Source organism: Arachis ipaensis, chromosome B2, assembly GCF_059453495.1.
Source record: "Arachis ipaensis isolate K30076 ecotype BB chromosome B2, ASM5945349v1, whole genome shotgun sequence".
In the NCBI taxonomy this organism is placed as follows: Eukaryota; Viridiplantae; Streptophyta; class Magnoliopsida; order Fabales; family Fabaceae; genus Arachis; species Arachis ipaensis.
Window position 1 is genome coordinate 28,373,063 of NC_142437.1, and position 19,645 is coordinate 28,392,707.

The 19,645-nt window shown below is 33.0% G+C and overlaps 1 non-coding gene across 1 annotated transcript; it reads left to right on the top strand.

Annotated features, from left to right (window-relative positions):
• Positions 1-9,972: 9,972 nt before the first annotated feature.
• LOC148573418 (small nucleolar RNA R71) lies at positions 9,973-10,080 on the top strand. The gene has a single exon (XR_015905913.1). It is a non-coding gene; the product is annotated as a small nucleolar RNA R71 (small nucleolar RNA).
• The last annotated feature ends 9,565 nt before the right edge of the window (positions 10,081-19,645 follow it).

The following is a 19,645-nucleotide window of genomic DNA, read 5'->3' on the forward strand; positions in this document are numbered from 1 at the left end:
GTCTTTGATTTGTCTCTCAAAGGTGTTTTTCTATTGAGGTGGCTCTCTTACTTGCATGCTAAAACCAAACGCTCCACCTCTGTAAAATAATATAAAAGCTATTATGGTTTGTGGATGAAAAAAAATGAAAAAAGGGGGCAAAAAAAGAAGGTAGAACCACTTCTTCTTTCTCTTTCATTGACCTTTACCTATAACAAGCATAAATTCCATTTCCAAAAGACATTACCAAAAGGTACTCAACTGAAAAATATAATAATAAAAAAAGGAGTATTACCCTCTAGAAAGTTTAAAGAGTTCGTAGATACATAATTAAATAAATATATATATGTGCATAAAAACTCGAATAATGTTGCAAAAGGATCAAATTATGTTCAAATGAGAAAATCTAAAGTAAAGTATTCTTGTAAGGATAAATAAAGACTAAGTAGTACTTTTAAATAAAAGTATGTTTTAATTATATAAAGAAATTTTTCATTTTTTTGTAAGGAAGTATTTTATAAAATCAAAGGTTGTCGTATTCAGAATTCAAATAATTGTTACAACCATAGTCAAACAGAAAAAGAACCAAAATAGAACTATTTTCAAGAGAAATTCCAAGATAAGAGTTGTAGAAGAAAACTACTAGAATTGATACATTTTATCAAAACAAGGTCAGTTTTTATCAATTTTACAAAGAAACACAAAACCAAAAATTGTAATCCGAGCAGGACACACAGTTACAGAACACGAAACAAGAGAACTAAATCGCATAATCAGTTTACTACGAATCGCAACTCTTAAGATTTCAAATAACTTAGAAATCAAGGATTATGGATTGCACCAAAACTAATTCGAAATCAAATCAACAAATACCAAATTTATGAACAGTGTTAAGGTTGAATGTTCCTTAAAGATTCAAGCAACAATTAGGAACATAATCAAACAAGGATATATATGAATGACAAGATATGGTAGAAAAATATCCAAAACACATTCCAAGAAGAAATCAAGAACTAGAGATTCCAATACTACTGATAAAGGAAAAGATAACGTCAAGCACGAATAAAGATTATACGTCGAAACGGAACTAATCTCTGAAATTTAGTCTCTAACGTTCCCAAAACCCGCGACTCGCATTATCTATGACTCGCATATCGTCTATGATAACCCATTAATGCTTACATATACATAATTCACTAGTGTTAAGCTGGCCAAACTTAATACCAGGAATTATGCAATGCAAGACTAATGGCATTAATCAATAGACAGTCATGTGCATAAAGCTCTAATTCTCGTTATTCGAACAAGACCTACTACATGACAGACTCTTAGAATATGCAATTGAAGCATAACCAGTCCATTCCTCAGGCTCTACAGGAAAGACCGCTCTGATACCATAATTAACACCCTCACTATCAGAAATCACGCTTCCAGCTGCGCTACTCTGATAGCAAGAAGTATTACGACTACTTTACATATTAAATACTAAAATAGGAGCCTGTGACTCGACACTGTATCGCTGATTTCTTTGAACATCGGAAGTAAATACTTTGTCTTAAAAAAAACAAAACAAGCAGGCATAGATTCATATACAAGACTCCTTACATAATAACTCAATATATTATACATATAAAACATACAATTCCTATCCCTCTGACAAACTTGTAATAACAAAGACGAAGGAAGAAAATAATCTAAATAATACAACAGCATATAAACCAAATGCAGTATAACTCTTCTTAATGCTTCTTCATCCGGTTCCTGAAAAGGTAAAGCTGTAGGGGGTGAGAACCTAACCACACGGTCTCACCATGAAATTTCAAAGTTGTTATAAGAAGATATTTAAAAAGAAAATTGTTCTCAAGCTCAGTGATTATCATTGCTTTATGAATCTTTTAAAATTCATAGGAAATCGTTCAAAAACTTTTTCAAAAGAAACAATGTTTAATCTTTCAGAAATTTAAAACATTTCCTTTCTTATAAGAAAATCTCAATCATTTTCCAAGATTCAGCTAGTTTCAATATCAAATTATTTTCAAAGCGAATCAGTGCCCATAATAAATCTCTTTTTAAAATCAAACCAGCTCAAATACTAAATCATTTATAAAGTCATTTATAAAGTCACTAACTCAAAATTAAACCATTTCCAAAGCTAATTCATTTACATCATCAAAAATAACTTCAAAACCAAGAAAAACCATTTTTCATAATAATCAACTAAAAAACCTTTCAAACTCATTTCTTTTCAACAATCACAAACTACTCAAGCAATCAAGCAATCAGTCATTCAGTCCAGCAAACAACCACATTTAGAAGACAATTATAATCACAGGCATATGTTCTCTCACATTAATATCTATTTATCATAACTCTGTAATATAAATTAGATTTTTAAGAAAAACCCCTACCTTGACTCGTCGAAACCATAACTCAAAATGCGTCAACGAAACCATTTCTCTTAACCCGAAACTAACAGCAACCACAAACTCAGTCCCTGATCACTTTCGCAGCACTCACAGCAACTTAAGAGCGACATGCGACGCTCAAAACACGACCCTACGTTACTAGAACCTCAGAGTTTATAACCAAATATAACATAATACTAACACGGGTTTCTGAAAAATAAATACTTACCGAACTAAGAAAATGAAACAGCGGCGGTCGCTGAACCAGTTTGGCGGCAGCTCCGGCAGCCACCTTGAACGGCAGCAACGACCAGAACTCCGACAACGGCGATTGAAACAAACATACAGCGATGATTAAGCTCCCAGAAATTCAAAGGAAACGAAAACCAACTTAAAACCTTACCGGCGACAGATCTCAATGGCGGCAGAGGTGTTCTACGGCGGCAGAACTTGGACAGAAGCTCAGCCAGCGGCGGATCTGGCAGTGACGGCTTCTCAACGGCAACACACCCCACGACTGAAACTCCCGCGCAGCGCGTCTCTCTCTCTCTCTCGCGAACGGCGGCGACGGCAACTCCTCGCGCGACTCTCTCCCTCGATCCTGGCCTTCCTTGCGACGGCGATGAGTGGCGCGGTGGCAGCGGCGGTCCGCGATGGTGGCGACGAGCTGGAGCACAACGGCGGCGGCTATGAACGACAGCAAGCTCGATGACAACAGCGGCCTCTTCTCCATCTTAGCTCGGTCCGGCAGCTCGGTGGCAGTGGCTATGGCAAGACGCGTCGGCGGCGGTCGTCCCCCTCCCTTCCTTCTTCTCCGTTCATCCCTCTTTTCTCTCTTTCCTTTCTTTTCTCTCTGTCTCAGTATGTGTGGGTTTGTGTGTGTTACAAATGTGAAGGAGTTAGGAGGGTGAGGGGGTAATGGCGGCTGCTGAAGGAAACATGGGAGGTATGGGTGTGTGGTGCGCAGAAATTGTGATTACACTTTAATTATGTAAAATTCATCGCTCTTTCTTTCCCTGGTAATGGCGCCAAAAACATGATGCCAATACCATGGTTCACAACTTCGCACAATTAACCAGCAAGTACACCGGGTCGTCCAAGTAATACCTTATGTGAGTAAGGGTCGAATCCCACGGAGATTGTTGGTATGAAGCAAGCTATGGTCACCTTGTAAATCTCAGTCAGGCGGATATAAAATAGTAATGGGGTTTTCGAAATTAATAATAAAATAGGGATAGAAATACTTATGTAAATCATTGGTGAGAATTTCAGATAAGCGAATAGAGATGCTTTCGTTCCTCTGAACCTCTGCTTTCCTGCTATCTTCATCCAATCAGTCTTACTCCGTTCCATGGCTGGCTTTATGTAATGCATCCCATTGTCAATGGCTACTTTCGGTCTTCTCTCGGGAAAATGATCCAAATGCCGTGTCACAGCACGGCTAATCGTCTGGAGGCATCACCCTTGTCAATGGTTACATCCTATCCTCTCAGTGAATATGGTCAACGCACCCTGTCACGGCACGGCTATTCATCTGTCAGTTCTCGATCATGCTGGAATAGGATTTACTATCCTTTTGCGTTTGTCACTACGCCCAGCAATCGCGAGTTTGAAGCTCGTCACAGTCATTCAATCATTGAATCCTACTCGGAATACCACAGACAAGGTTTAGACTTTTCGGATTCTCTTGAATGCCGCCATCATTCTAGCTTACACCACGAAGATTCCGATTAAGAGATCTAAGAGATACTCATTCAATCTAATGTAGAACGGAAGTGGTTGTCAGGCACGCGTTCATAGGGAATGATGATGATTGTCACATTCATCACATTCAGGTTGAAGTGCGAATGAATATCTTAGAAGCGAAATAAGATGAATTGAATAGAAAACAGTAGTACTTTGCATTAATCTTTGAGGAACAGCAGAGCTCCACACCTTAATCTATGGAGTGTAGAAACTCTACCGTTGAAAATACATAAGTGAATAGAGGGTAAGCATGGCCGAATGGCCAGCCTCCCATGGAGGTCTAGAGATCTAAAAATGATCAAAAGATGTCTAATACAGTAGTAAAAGGTCCTATTTATAATAAACTAGCTACTAGGGTTTACAGAAGTAAGTAATTGATGCATAAATCCACTTCCGGGGCCCACTTGGTGTGTTCTTGGGCTGAGCTTGAGTGTTACACATGTAGAGGTCATTCCTAGAGTTGAACGCCAGTTTTGGTGCCAGTTTGGGCGTTGAACTCCACTTTGCAGCTTATTTCTGGCGCTGGACGCCAGAATTGGGCAGAGAGCTGGCGTTGAATGCCAGTTTGCATCATCTAAACTTGGGCAAAGTATGGACTATTATATATTGCTGGAAAGCCCTGGATGTCTACTTTCCAATGCAATTGGAAGCGCGCCATTTCGAGTTCTGTATCTCCAGAAAATCCACTTTGAGTGTAGGGAGGTCAGAATCCAACAGCATCAGCAGTCCTTCTTCAACCTCTGAATCTGATTCTTGCTCAAGTCCCTCAATTTCAACCAGAAAATATCTGAAATCACAGAAAAACACACAAACTCATAGTAATGTCCAGAAATGTGAATTTAACATAAAAACTAATGAAAACATCCCTAAAAGTAACTAGATCCTACTAAAAACATACTAAAAACAATGCCAAAAAGCGTATAAATTATCCGCTCATCACAACACCAAACTTAAATTGTTGCTTGTCCCCAAGCAACTGAAAATCAAATAGGATAAAAAGAAGAGAATATACTATAAATTCCAAACTATCAATGAAACATAGCTTCAATCAGATGAGCGGGACTTGTAGCTTTTTGCCTCTTGAATAGTTTTGGCATCTCACTTTATCCATTGAGGTCCAGAATGATTGGCATCTATAGGAATTTAGAGTTCAGATAGTGTTATTGATTCTCCTAGTTCAGTATGATGATTCTTGAACATAGCTTCTTTATGAGTCTTGGCTGTGGCCCTAAGCACTTTGTTTTCCAGTATTACCATCGGATACATAAATGCCACAGACACATAACTGGGTGAACCTTTTCAGATTGTGACCCAGCTTTGCTAAAGTCCCCAATTAGAGGTGTCCAGGGTTCTTAAGCACACTCTTCTTTTGCTTTGGACCTTGACTTTAACCGCTCAGTCTCAAGTTTTCACTTGACACCTATACGCCACAAGCACATGATTAGGGACAGCTTGGTTTAGCCGCTTAGACCAGGATTTTATTCCCTTAGGCCCTCCTATCCACTAATGCTCAAAGCCTTGGGATCCTTTTTATTTGTCCTTGCCTTTTGGTTTTAAGGGTTATTGGCTTTTTGCTCTTGCCTCTTGGTTTTAAGAGCTTTTGGCTTTTTCTGCTTGCTTTTTCTTTCTATTTTTTTTCGCCTTTTTTTTTTCTGCAAGCTTTGTTCTTTGCTGCTTTTTCTTGCTTCAAGAATCATTTTTATGATTTTTCAGATTATCAAATAACATGTCTCCTAGTCATCATTCTTTCAAGAGCCAACATATTTAACATTCTTAAACAACAACTTCAAAAGACATATGCACTGTTCAAGCATACATTCAGAAAACAAGAAGCATTGTCACCACATCAATATAATTAAGCTAAGTTCAAGGATAAATTCAAAACTCATGTACTTCTTGTTCTTTTGAATTAAAACATTTTTCATTTAAGAGAGGTGATAGATTCATAGGACATTCATAACTTTAAGACATAGTTACTAACTACTAATGATCATGTAATAAAGACACAAACATAGATAAGCACATAACATAGAAAACGAAAACAGAAGAAATAAGAACAAGGAATGAATCCACCTTAGTGATGGTGGCGTTTCCTTCTTGAGGAACCAATGATGTCCTTGAGCTCTTCTATGTCTCTTCCTTGTCTTTGTTGCTCCTCCCTCATTGCTTTTTGATCTTCTCTTATTTCATGAAGGATGATGGAGTGCTCTTGATGTTCCACCCTTAGTTGTCCCATGTTGGAACTCAATTCTCCTAGGGAGGTATTGATTTGCTCCCAATAGTTTTGTGGAGGAAAGTGCATTTGAGGCATCTCCGGGATCTCATGGTGATGAGCTTCATACGCCTCTTGAGCTCCATGAATGGGCTCTCTCGCTTGCTCCATCTTTTTCTTAGTGATGGGCTTGTCCTCTTTAATGAGGATATCTCCCTCTATGTCAATCCCAGCCAAATTGCATAGGTGGCAAATGAGGTGAGGAAAGGCTAACCTTGCCATAGTGGAGGACTTGTCAGCCACCTTGTAGAGTTCTTGAGGTATAATCTCATGAACTTCCACCTCTTCTCCAATCATGATGCTATGGATCATGATGGCTCAATCTATAGTAACTTCAGACCGGTTGCTAGTGGGAATGATTGAGCATTGAATGAACTCCAACCATCCTCTAGCTACAGGCTTAAGGTCCAGTCTTCTTAGTTGAACCGGTTTGCCTTTTGAGTCAATCTTCCATTGAGCTCCTTCTACACATATGTTCATGAGGACTTGGTCCAACCTTTGATCAAAGTTGACTCTCCTTGTGTAGGGGCGTGCGTTCTCTTCCATGTTTGGCAAGTTGAACGCCAACCTCACATTTTCCGGACTAAAATCTAAGTATTTCCCCCGAACCATTGTAACATAGTTCTTTGGATCCGGGTTCTTACTTTGATCATGGTTCTTGGTGATCCATGCATTAGCATAGAACTCTTGAACCATTAGGATGCCGACTTGTTGGATGGGATTTGTTAGAACTTCCCAACCTCTTCTTTGAACTTCATGTCAGATCTCCGGATACTCATTTCTTTTGAGTTTGAAAGGGACCTCAGGGATCACCTTCTTCTTGGCCACAACATCATAGAAGTGGTCTTGATGGGCTTTGGAGATGAACCTTTCCATCTCCCATGACTCGGAGGTGGAAGCTTTTGTCTTCCCTTTTCCTTTTCTAGAGGAATCTCCGGTCTTAGGTGCCATCAATGGTAATGGAAAAACAAAAAGCTTATGCTTTTACCACACCAAACTTAGAATATTGCTCGCCCTCGAGCAAGAAAAAGAAAGAATTAGATGAAGAAGAAAAAGAAAATATGGAGAAGAGGGGGGGTGTGTTTCGGCCATGTAGGGTGGGTTTGGGTGGGAAATTGATTTTGAATTTTGAAGGTAGGTGGAGTTTATGAGGTAGGTTTATGGGGGAGAGTGGATGGATGTGAGTGGTGAAGAGGTGATGGGGAAGAGAGATTGAGGTGATTGGTGAAGGGTTTTGAGGAAGAGTGTTTATGGGATTGTGTGAAAGAGGGGTGAGAAGAAGTGAGTGGAGGTAGGTGGGGATCCTGTGGGGTCTACAGATCCTGAGGTGATCCTGTGGGGTCCACAGATCCTGAGGTGTTCAAGGATTTACAACCTTGCACCAAATTAGGCATGTAAAATGCCCTTGCACACAACTCTGGGCGTTCAGCGCCAGGTTGGTGCCCATTTTGGGCGTTCAACGCCCATTTGTTGCCCATTTCTGGCGTTGAACGCCAGAACCATGCTTGTTTTGGGCGTTCAGCGCCAGCTCCTCTCCAGGGTGCAATTCTGGCGTTCAGCGCCCAGATTATGCCCATTTTGGGCGTTCAGCGCCCAGATACTGCCCATTTTGGGCGTTCAGCGCCAGAACCATGCTCTGTTCTGGCGTTGAACGCCAGGCAGATGCTTCCTCCAGTTTCTTCTGCTGTTTTTGATTCTGTTTTCAATTTTTATATTTATTTTGTGACTCCACATGATCATGAACCTATAAAGACATATAACCAAGAAAAATATAGTTAGATAAAAATTGGGTTGCCTCCCAACAAGCGCTTCTTTAATGTCAATAGCTTGACAGTGGGCTCTCATGGAGCCTCACAGATGTTCAGAGCATTGTTGAGACTCTCCAACACCAAACTTAGAGTTTGGATATGGGGGTTCAACACCAAACTTAGAGTTTGGTTGTGGCCTCCCAACACCAAACTTAGAGTTTGGTTGTGGCCTCCTAACACCAAACTTAGAGTTTGACTGTGGGGGCTTTGTTTGACTCTGCTTTGAGAGAAGCTTTTTATGCTTCCTCTCCATGGATGCAGAGAGAGATCCTTGAGTTGTAAACACAAGGTTGTCCTTATTTAATTGAAGGATCAATTCTCCTCTGTCCACATCAATCACAGCTCTTGCTGTGGCTAGGAAAGGTCTTCCTAGGATGATGGATTCATCCTCTTCCTTTCTAGTATCCAGGACTATGAAATCAGCAGGGATGTAAAGGCCTTCAACCTTTACTAACACGTCCTCTACTTGTCCATAAGCCTGTTTTCTTGAATTGTCTGCCATCTCTAATGAGATTTTAGCAGCTTGCACCCCATAGATTCCCAGTTTCTCTATTACAGAGAGGGGCATGAAGTTTATTCCTGAACCAAGGTCACACAGAGCCTTAAAGATCATGGTGCCTATGGTACAAGGTATTATGAACTTTCCAGGATCCTGTCTCTTCTGAGGCAATGTCAGTCGATCCAGATCACTTAGTTCATTGGTGAACAAGGGAGGTTCATCTTCCCAAGTTTCAATGCCAAATAATTTGGCATTCAGCTTCATGATTGCACCAAGGAACTTGGCAGTTTGCTCCTCAGTAACATCCTCATTCTCTTCAGAAGAGGAATACTCATCAGAGCTCATGAATGGCATAAGGAGGTTCAATGGAATCTCTATGGTCTCTAGATGAGCCTTAGAGTCCTTTGGTTCCTCAGAGGAAAGCTCCTTATTGATCACTGGACGTCCCAGGAGGTCTTCCTCCTTAGGATTTATGTCCTCTCCTTTCGTTACAGGTTCGGCCATTTTGGTACTATCAATGGCCTTGCACTCTCTCTTTGGATTCTCTTCTGTATTGCTTGGGAGAGTACTAGGAGGGATTTCAGTGATCCTTTTACTCAGCTGGCCCACTTGTGCTTCCAAATTTCTAATGGAAGACCTTGTTTCATTCATGAAACTTACAGTGGCCTTGGATAGATCAGAGACTAAGTTTGCTAAGCTAGATGAATTCTGCTCAGAATTCTCTGTCTGTTGCTGAGTGGATGATGGAAAAGGCTTGCTATTGCTAAACCTGTTTCTTCCACCATTATTAAAGCCTTGTTGAGGCTTTTGATCCTTCCATGAGAAATTTGGATGATTTCTCCATGATGAGTTATAGGTGTTTCCATAAGGTTCACCTAAGTAATTCACCTCTGCTATTGCAGGGTTCTCAGGATCATAAGCTTCTTCTTCATAAGAAGCCTCTTGAGTACTGTTGGATGCAGCTTGCATTCCATTCAGGCTCTGAGAGATCATATTGACTTGCTGAGTCAATATTTTATTCTGAGCCAATATGGCATTCAGAGTATCAATCTCAAGAACTCCCTTCTTCATAGGCGTCCCATTATTCACAGGATTCCTTTCAGAAGTGTACATAAACTGGTTATTAGCAACCATGTCAATGAGTTCTTGAGCTTCTGCAGGCGTTTTCTTTAGGTGAATGGATCCACCTGCAGAAGTATCCAATGACATCTTTGATAGCTCAGATAAACCATCATAGAATATATCCAGGATGGTCCATTCTGAAAGCATGTCAGAAGGACACTTTTTGGTCAGCTGCTTGTATCTTTCCCAAGCTTCATAGAGGGATTCACCTTCTTTCTGTCTGAAGGTTTGAACATCAGCTCTAAGCTTGCTCAGCTTTTGAGGAGGAAAGAACTTGGCTAAGAAAGCCGTGACCAGCTTATCCCAAGAGTTCAGGCTGTCTTTGGGTTGAGAGTCCAACCACACTCTAGCTCTGTCTCTTACAGCAAAAGGGAAAAGCATGAGCCTGTAGACTTCAGGATCTACTCCATTAGTCTTAACAGTATCACAGATCTGCAAGAATTCAGTTAAGAACTGAAAAGGATCTTCAGATGGAAGTCCATGAAACTTGCAGTTCTGCTGCATTAGAGAAACTAGCTGAGGTTTCAGCTCAAAGTTGTTTGCTCCAATGGCAGGAATGGAGATGCTTCTTCCATGTAAACTGGAATTAGGTGCAGTAAAGTCACCAAGCATTCCCCTTACATTATTGTTGTTGGGTTCGGCTGCCATCTCCTTTACTTGTTCGAAATTTTCAATAAGGTTTTCTCTGGATTGTTGTAATTTAGCTTCTCTTAGTTTCCTCTTCAGAGTCCTTTCAGGTTCTGGATCAGCTTCAACAAGAATACCTTTTTCTTTGTCCCTGCTCATAAGAAAGAGAAGAGAAAAAGAAAAGAAGAGGAATCCTCTATGTCACAGTAAAGAGGTTCCTTATTGTTAGTAGAAGAAAAGAAGAAGAGAAAAATCTGAACTCAGAAAGAGAGAGAGAGGGTTCGGATTTTTGGTGGGTGAGGGAGAGATGTTAGTAGATGAATAAATAAATAGAATAAGATGAGAGAGGAAAATTTCAAAAATAATTTTTGAAAAAGAGTTAGTGATTTTTGAAAATAGTTTTTAAAAAAGGTTAGTAATTTTCGAAAATTAAGATTTAAAAATTGAAATAATTAGTTAATTAAAAAGAAATTTTGAAAAAGGGGGGAGATATTTTCGAAAATTAGAGAGAGAGAGTTAGTTAGGTAGTTTTGAAAAAGATAAGAAACAAACAAAAAGTTAGTTAGTTGGTTGAAACAAATTTTGAAAAGATAAGGAGTTGGGAAGTTAGAGAAGATATTTTGAAATCAAGTTTTTTTGAAAAAGATATGATAAGAAGATATTTTGAAAAGATATGATTGAAATTAGTTTTTTTTTTTTTTTGAAAAAGATTTGATTTTTTTTAAAATCACAATTAATGACTTGATTCACAAGAAATCACAAGATATGATTCTAGAACTCAAAGTTTGAATCTTTCTTAACAAGTAAGTAACAAACTTGAAATTTTTGAATCAAAACATTAATTGTTATTGTTATTTTCGAAAATTTGATATAAAAATAGGAAAAAGATTTTTTGAAAAATATTTTTGGAATTTTCGAAAATAACTAAGAATTTTGAAAAAGATTTGATTTTTGAAAAAGATTTTGAAAAAGATGAGATTTTTAAATTGAAAATTTGTTTGACTCATGAAAACAACTAGATTTTAAAAATTTTTGAAAAAAGTCAAATCTCATTTTCGAATTTATGAGAGAGAAAAAGGGAAAGATATATATTTTTTTTATTTTTGAATTTTTATGATGAGAGAGAAAAACAAGAAAAATGATGCAATGCATGAAATTTTTAGATTAAAACAATGAATGCATGCAAGAATGCTATGAATGTCAAGATGAACACCAAGAACACTTTGAATGTCAAGATGAACACCAAGAACATATTTTTGAAAAATTTTAATGCAAAGAAAACATGCAAGACACCAAACTTAGAATTCTTTAATGCTTAGGCACTAAGAATTCAAGAATGCATATGAAAAACAAGAAAAGACACAAAACATGCAAATGCAAAGATCAAACAAGAAGACTTACCAAGAACAACTTGAAGATCATGAAGAACACTATGAATGCATGATTTTTTTCGAAAAATGCAAGATGCACATGCAATTGACACCAAACTTATAACATGACTCAAGACTCAAACAAGAATACAAAAAATATTTTTGATTTTTATGATTTTCTAATTTTTTTGTATTTTTTTTCGAAAATTAATTGAAAAACAAAAATAAGGATTTCAAAATCTTTAATATGAATTCCAGGAATCTTTTGCTCTTTAGTCTAAAGCTCCAATCAAAGGGTCAGACATGGCTTAATAGCCATTCAAGCTTTAGAATGGATTTACATCCATTGAGGTGATTAGTTGAAGACCAATCCCAAAGGAGTTTGGGTATGGCTTTTTAGCCAGATAGGATTCAACATGTTACCATGAAACTCTAGAATTCATTCTTGAAAGTTTTGAAGTCATAGAATAATTTATTTTTGAAAACATTTTTATTTTAAAATATTTTTTTTTTGGAAAATTTTTTCGAAAACAAAGGGAAAATTTTTTTGAAAGATTTTTGAAAAATTTTTTTGAAAAGAAAACGAAAAGAAAGTTACCTAATCTGAGCAACAAAATGAACTGTCAGTTGTCCAAACTCGAACAATCCCCGGCAACGGCGCCAAAAACTTGGTGCGCAGAAATTGTGATTACACTTTAATTATGTAAAATTCATCGCTCTTTCTTTCCCTGGTAATGGCGCCAAAAACATGATGCCAATACCATGGTTCACAACTTCGCACAATTAACCAGCAAGTGCACTGGGTCGTCCAAGTAATACCTTACGTGAGTAATGGTCGAATCCCACGGAGATTGTTGGTATGAAGCAAGCTATGGTCACCTTGTAAATCTCAGTCAGGCGGATATAAAATAGTAATGGGGTTTTCGAAATTAATAATAAAATAGGGATAGAAATACTTATGTAAATCATTGGTGAGAATTTCAGATAAGCGAATAGAGATGCTTTCGTTCCTCTGAACCTCTGCTTTCCTGCTATCTTCATCCAATCAGTCTTACTCCGTTCCATGGCTGGCTTTATGTAATGCATCCCATTGTCAATGGCTACTTTCGGTCTTCTCTCGGGAAAATGATCCAAATGCCCTGTCACGGCATGGCTAATCGTCTGGAGGCATCACCCTTGTCAATGGTTACATCCTATCCTCTCAGTGAATATGGTCAACGCACCCTGTCACGGCACGGCTATTCATCTGTCGGTTCTCGATCATGCTGGAATAGGATTTACTATCCTTTTGCGTTTGTCACTACGCCCAGCAATCGCGAGTTTGAAGCTCGTCACAGTCATTCAATCATTGAATCCTACTCGGAATACCACAGATAAGGTTTAGACTTTCCGGATTCTCTTGAATGCCGCCATCATTCTAGCTTACACCACGAAGATTCCGATTAAGAGATCTAAGAGATACTCATTCAATCTAATGTAGAACGGAAGTGGTTGTCAGGCACGCGTTCATAGGGAATGATGATGATTGTCACGTTCATCACATTCAGGTTGAAGTGCGAATGAATATCTTAGAAGCGAAATAAGATGAATTGAATAGAAAACAGTAGTACTTTGCATTAATCTTTGAGGAACAGCAGAGCTCCACACCTTAATCTATGGAGTGTAGAAACTCTACCGTTGAAAATACATAAGTGAATAGAGGGTAAGCATGGCCGAATGGCCAGCCTCTCATGGAGGTCTAGAGATCTAAAAATGATCAAAAGATGTCTAATACAGTAGTAAAAGGTCCTATTTATAATAAACTAGCTACTAGGGTTTACAGAAGTAAGTAATTGATGCATAAATCCACTTCCGGGGCCCACTTGGTGTGTGCTTGGGCTGAGCTTGAGTGTTACACGTGTAGAGGTCATTCCTGGAGTTGAACGCCAGTTTTGGTGCCAGTTTGGGCGTTGAACTCCACTTTGCAGCTTGTTTCTGGCGCTGGACGCCAGAATTGGGCAGAGAGCTGGCGTTGAACGCCAGTTTGCGTCATCTAAACTTGGGCAAAGTATGGATTATTATATATTGCTGGAAAGCCCTGGATGTCTACTTTCCAATGCAATTAGAAGCGCGCCATTTCGAGTTCTGTAGCTCCAGAAAATCCACTTTGAGTGCAGGGAGGTCAGAATCCAACAGCATCAGCAGTCCTTCTTCAACCTCTGAATCTGATTTTTGCTCAAGTTCCTCAATTTCAGCCAGAAAATACCTGAAATCACAGAAAAACACACAAACTCATAGTAAAGTCCAGAAATGTGAATTTAACATAAAAACTAATGAAAACATTCCTAAAAGTAACTAGATCCTACTAAAAACATACTAAAAACAATGCCAAAAAGCGTATAAATTATCCTCTCATCAGTGTGTCTGTATATATGTGGCTGGATGGAGTAATAATAATAATAATAATAATAATAATAATAATAATAATGGTTAAATCAATGGTGTAAAAAGGCTGTAAATGAAGTTCGTTTCGAAATCTACACATGATTTCTAATAAAAATTATGATATAATGTATAAATTTAAAATTTAATTTAATTCTTTAAAATTATTTTAAAAATATTCTTTATTTATTAATTTACTAATTAGATTTTAATTAAGTATTCTAATTTAAAATTAAAGATAATTAATTTTTTATTTATAAAATTAAAGTATTAAATTCTAAAATCTCAATTATTTAACTAAATCGTATAAAATTCTTATTCTTTTACAACTGTTAAGCTCTATAATTTAAATATAGAAAATTATTCGATAATTATAAAATTAAGTAAAATTTTTAATTTAATTGTCAAAACTTGATTTAATTACTTTTAATAAAATAATTTTCTAAAAATAAAGTCTTTAATGAATAAATAAATTGAAATTAACTCATAATAATATTTTTTTCGAAAATTATGGGTCTTACACATTTTCCCTCCAAAATGAATGCATTTAATGAATAATGCATAATTATACTAATTTAGGAAAATATCTTTATTATAATTAGATAAAATCAATATTTAATGCATTATTAAACTAATTATCAATCGAAAATATTTTTAAACATTTTAATTATATTGATATCCTTCTAATTCTTATTCATTATCCAATGATTTTATTAGTAGCAAGTTGTTAACCCATTTATATTGATAATAATAATAATAATTTTATTAGGATAAATATCAAATTCTATTCCTAATATAAAAATATAAAATTTAATTTCTTCCATTTTTATTTTACCACTATAAAAGACCATGTATGCTAGAAGAAAATATCATTCGTTTACCAATTATTACTCTTTCATTTGATAACTTTTACAACAATTCTTTTTCTTCCTATGAGGCGTCGTTGCAAGAAGGCAACTATCGTGGACACAAACTACCACACTCTCCAACTTTCGTGCTCATCATTCGGAGCTATATAAGATATGTTATCTAAGAAGTATTTATAGACCATGGTATCATGTATGCATAAATAAAAAATATTTCCTATTTAAATTTAAGTCATTTACCTGTTTGTGGTATATTGTAGTGAGAAATTACTTTCAATATGTGTTGTGTAATGATATTGTGTTCTAATTTAAGCTTTTACTTTATAACTGTATTATGATTTTATCTCATCATTTTTTCTTAGATATTAAGTTGACGTATTTTTATTTTTTATTATTATTGAAACGGATGTGATATGAAATGTACCAAAAAAAAATCTCACATTCAATTTATTTTATTATAGTCTTCTATCTATTCTATTTATTTTTATTTTCTTCTTATTCATTTTATTTTCTTTTTAAATGTTATATAATTTATTATAATTTATACAAATCTACTTAATATACTAAACAGGGTTTTCTCCCAACTTATGATGGTGAGGTATCATTTTCTCGTGAATCCGTTTTCCCTCCAAAATGATTGCACTATTTCTCTCTTTTAAATTTATTTTTAAAAATTATCTTTAATTGATATAATTATATTATAATTATACTAATCTCTTTTAAATTTATTTCAAAAAATTATCTTAATTATAATTATATAACAATATTATACTTAGCATTCAATGAATAATTCATAATTATACTAATTTAGAAAAATATCTCTATTATAATTATATAAAATCAATAATTAATGCATTATTAACCTAATTATCAATCAAAAATATTTTTAACTATTTTAATTATATTAATTTTAATTATATTGATATAATTCTATTTTTTATTTATTATCCTAAAATTTTATTAGTGACAAGTTATTACCTTAATGGCGACGTATATATTAATAATAATAATAATAATAAGATAGAAAATTATATTTTAGAGAAATATAAATTGGTTATTAATAATTGGTTATTAATAATGATAATTATATGATTAATTTTTAGTAATCATTAAATATATTTAATATAAATAACCAAGTTTAATTAGTTAACAAATAAAAAGAAATATTATTGCACGATTGTAGAAGTAACAATATATATATATATATATATATATATAACTAATTTAATATTAATGATAATTCAATATATATATTAATAACCAATTTAATATTAATAACGATAATTATCATTATTATTCAATAATAATAATAATAATTATCTTTCTTTTTATTAAAACACTCATTTAATTGAATTAATATAAATATTTAATGAAAATAAAGGATGGATTTTTTGGCTTGAAGGATAATACAATCAATTATTCTTGAAGATTTTAAAACTGTGAGTATATATTCTTCCTATATTAATATACGCATGCATGTTACCTCATTTTTTCCATAAATGGAAAATAACATTTACCCGTTAAATTTGTTAGTTGCTCAATCGATTCATCTTATTTATTGTGATTAAGATTGATATATAATCATAAAGATTTTTTTCCTCCATTAATTTTAGTAAAGAAATCCATGACGTAAAATAAAATAAAATAAAGTCAGTATCTACTTTTTTTTCAATATTTTTTATATTTACGGTAAATATTAAATGTAAAAAAGAAAAAATAATATTAATTATTATCACTTCTATTTATTTATATTTTTTTCTCAATATTTTTTATATTTACGGTAAATATTAAATGTAAAAAAGAAAAAATAATATTAATTTTTATCACTTTTATTTATTTACATTCATAATTAAATTTAATATAATTATAGTAAATCTCTATAATTATAACAATTTATATCTGTTTTTTTTTTTTTATCAAAAATAGGAGACTCGAACCCGCAACCTCTTAATTGAGTATGGGGAGACTATGCCATTTGAGCTATTACTCATTGGCATAAATTTGGAAAGATATGTAACTCGAACCCGCGACCTCTTAATTGAGTATGGGGAGTCTATGCCATTTGAGCTATAACTCATTGGCAACAATTTATATCTGTTACATATATAGCAATTATATTATATATAATTATATATCCCCTCTTTATATATACTTAGCAAGTATTTCTATTTATATAATTTACTTAATATATTAAAATTGGGTTTTTTCTCAACTAATGAGAGTGAGGTGTGAATTTCTCGTGAATTCATTTTCCCTCTAAAATGAATACATTTAATGGATAATGCATAATTATACTAATTTAGAAAAATATATTTATTATAATTATATAAAATCCATATTTAATATATTATTAAACTACTTATCAATTATCAATCAAAAATATTTTTAATCATAATAATAATAATAATAATAATAATAATAATAATAATAATATACTTCTACTTAATATACTAAAATTGTATTTTTCCCTAACTAATTGAAGTGAGGTGTCAATTTTTCATAAATTCATTTTTCTTCTAAAATAAAAGCACTATTCTCTCTTCTAAATTTATTTTAGAAAAATATCTTTATTATATTTATATTACAATTAACATTTAATGAATAATGTATGATTATACTAATTTAGGAAAATATATTTATTATAATTATATAAAATTAATATTTAATGCATTATCAACTAATGAAAGGGAGGTGTCAATTATTCATGAATTTATTTCCTCTCCAAAATGAAAGTATTATTCTCTCTTCTAAATTTATTTTAGAAAAATTAAAATTCTATGCTGAATATAGGTGGCAAAGTTAAAAAAAAATAAGCAAGTTAATAGAATCAAATCATATTTTTATAACATATATAAAAATGTATATTTTAATTATATAAAAATTGAATTTCTGCACTTCATGATGGGCGTGGCATACTTCTTAGCATGTTTCTTAATTTATTTTTTATAATTTATTGAATACAATTTATTACAATAAATTAATTATATCAACTAATTGATTTGATTAGATATTTAAATATCACATGATTTATTATAATTTATATCAATTAAATAATTGTAATTTATTTTATTAATTATTTTAATTCATTAATTTATAAGATACATAATAACATATATGATTTGTTACTTATACTGATTAAATAAAATAAATACATATTAATTTAGTTAAGAAATTCATTGTCTCCTATGTTTTCCTATTTATTTTTTTAATTCATTAAATTTAATCAACTATAATAAATTAATTATATCAACTAATTAATTCAATCAATTATTTTTTAATTTATTTTTTGAATTCAATAAATCAAATAAAATTAATTATACTAATTATTTGTATTGACTAATTGATTTGATTAATTCTGAAAAATATTTTTATTTAATTTATTTTATTTATTTAAATATAACTAATTAGTTATTTAATTTTATTAGGATAAATATCAAATTTTATTTCTAATATAAAAATACAAAATTTTATTCTTTCTATTTTTATTTTACCACTATAAAAGATCATATATGCTAGAAGAAAATATCATTCATTTACCAATTACTCTTTCATTGAGTAGCTTTTACAACAATTCTTTTTCTTCTTATGAGATGTCGTCACAAGAAGGCAACTATCATGGACACAAATCAGCACACACTCTTCAACTCCCGTGCTCATCATTCAGAGCAATATATGATATGTTATCCATTAAGCATTTATAGACCATAGTGTTATCATGTATGCATAAATAAAAAAAAATCCGTAATTAAGCTTAAGTCATTTACCTATTTATGTGGTATATTGTAGTGTGAAAATACTTTCAATTTGTGTTGTGCAATGATATTATGGTTTAATTTAAGCTTTTATTTTAGAATTGTGTTATGATTTTATCTCATCATTTTCTCTTAGATATTAAGTTGATGTATTTTTATTTATTATTATTGATTATTGAAGCGGATGTGATATAAAATTTGTGAAAAAAAAAACTCACATTCAATTTATTTTATTGTAGTCTTCTATTCTTTTATTTCTTTTAATTTTTTTATTCATTTTATTTTCTTTTTAAATATCATATAATTTATTATAATTTATACCAATTAATTAATTATAATTCATTATATCAGTTAGTTTAATTAATTAATTTATAGTATACATGATAAAATAGATCATTTGTTACTTATACGTTTATTTTTCTAAAATATAAATATGAATAATTATATTTTCAGTTTTTGTTATGAATAAAATATTATTAATAATGAATAATAATTAACCACTCATACTTTTAATCAAAGTGTTTGGATGATTTTTATATTTATTAATATTAATTATTGATTATTTTTTCATAAATAAATTATATTATAATTTTATGTTAGTTCGTAATTGATTAATGATTAATGTTCATGAAGCTATGTTACTCTAAATTTTATATTTTATAAATATTTTATTTAAATATAATTTTTTAACATAAAAATGTATTATTTTTAATAATATCATAATTTTATATTTTTTAATTATTCTAAATGAATATTTTATCAAATACTAATTAAAGTC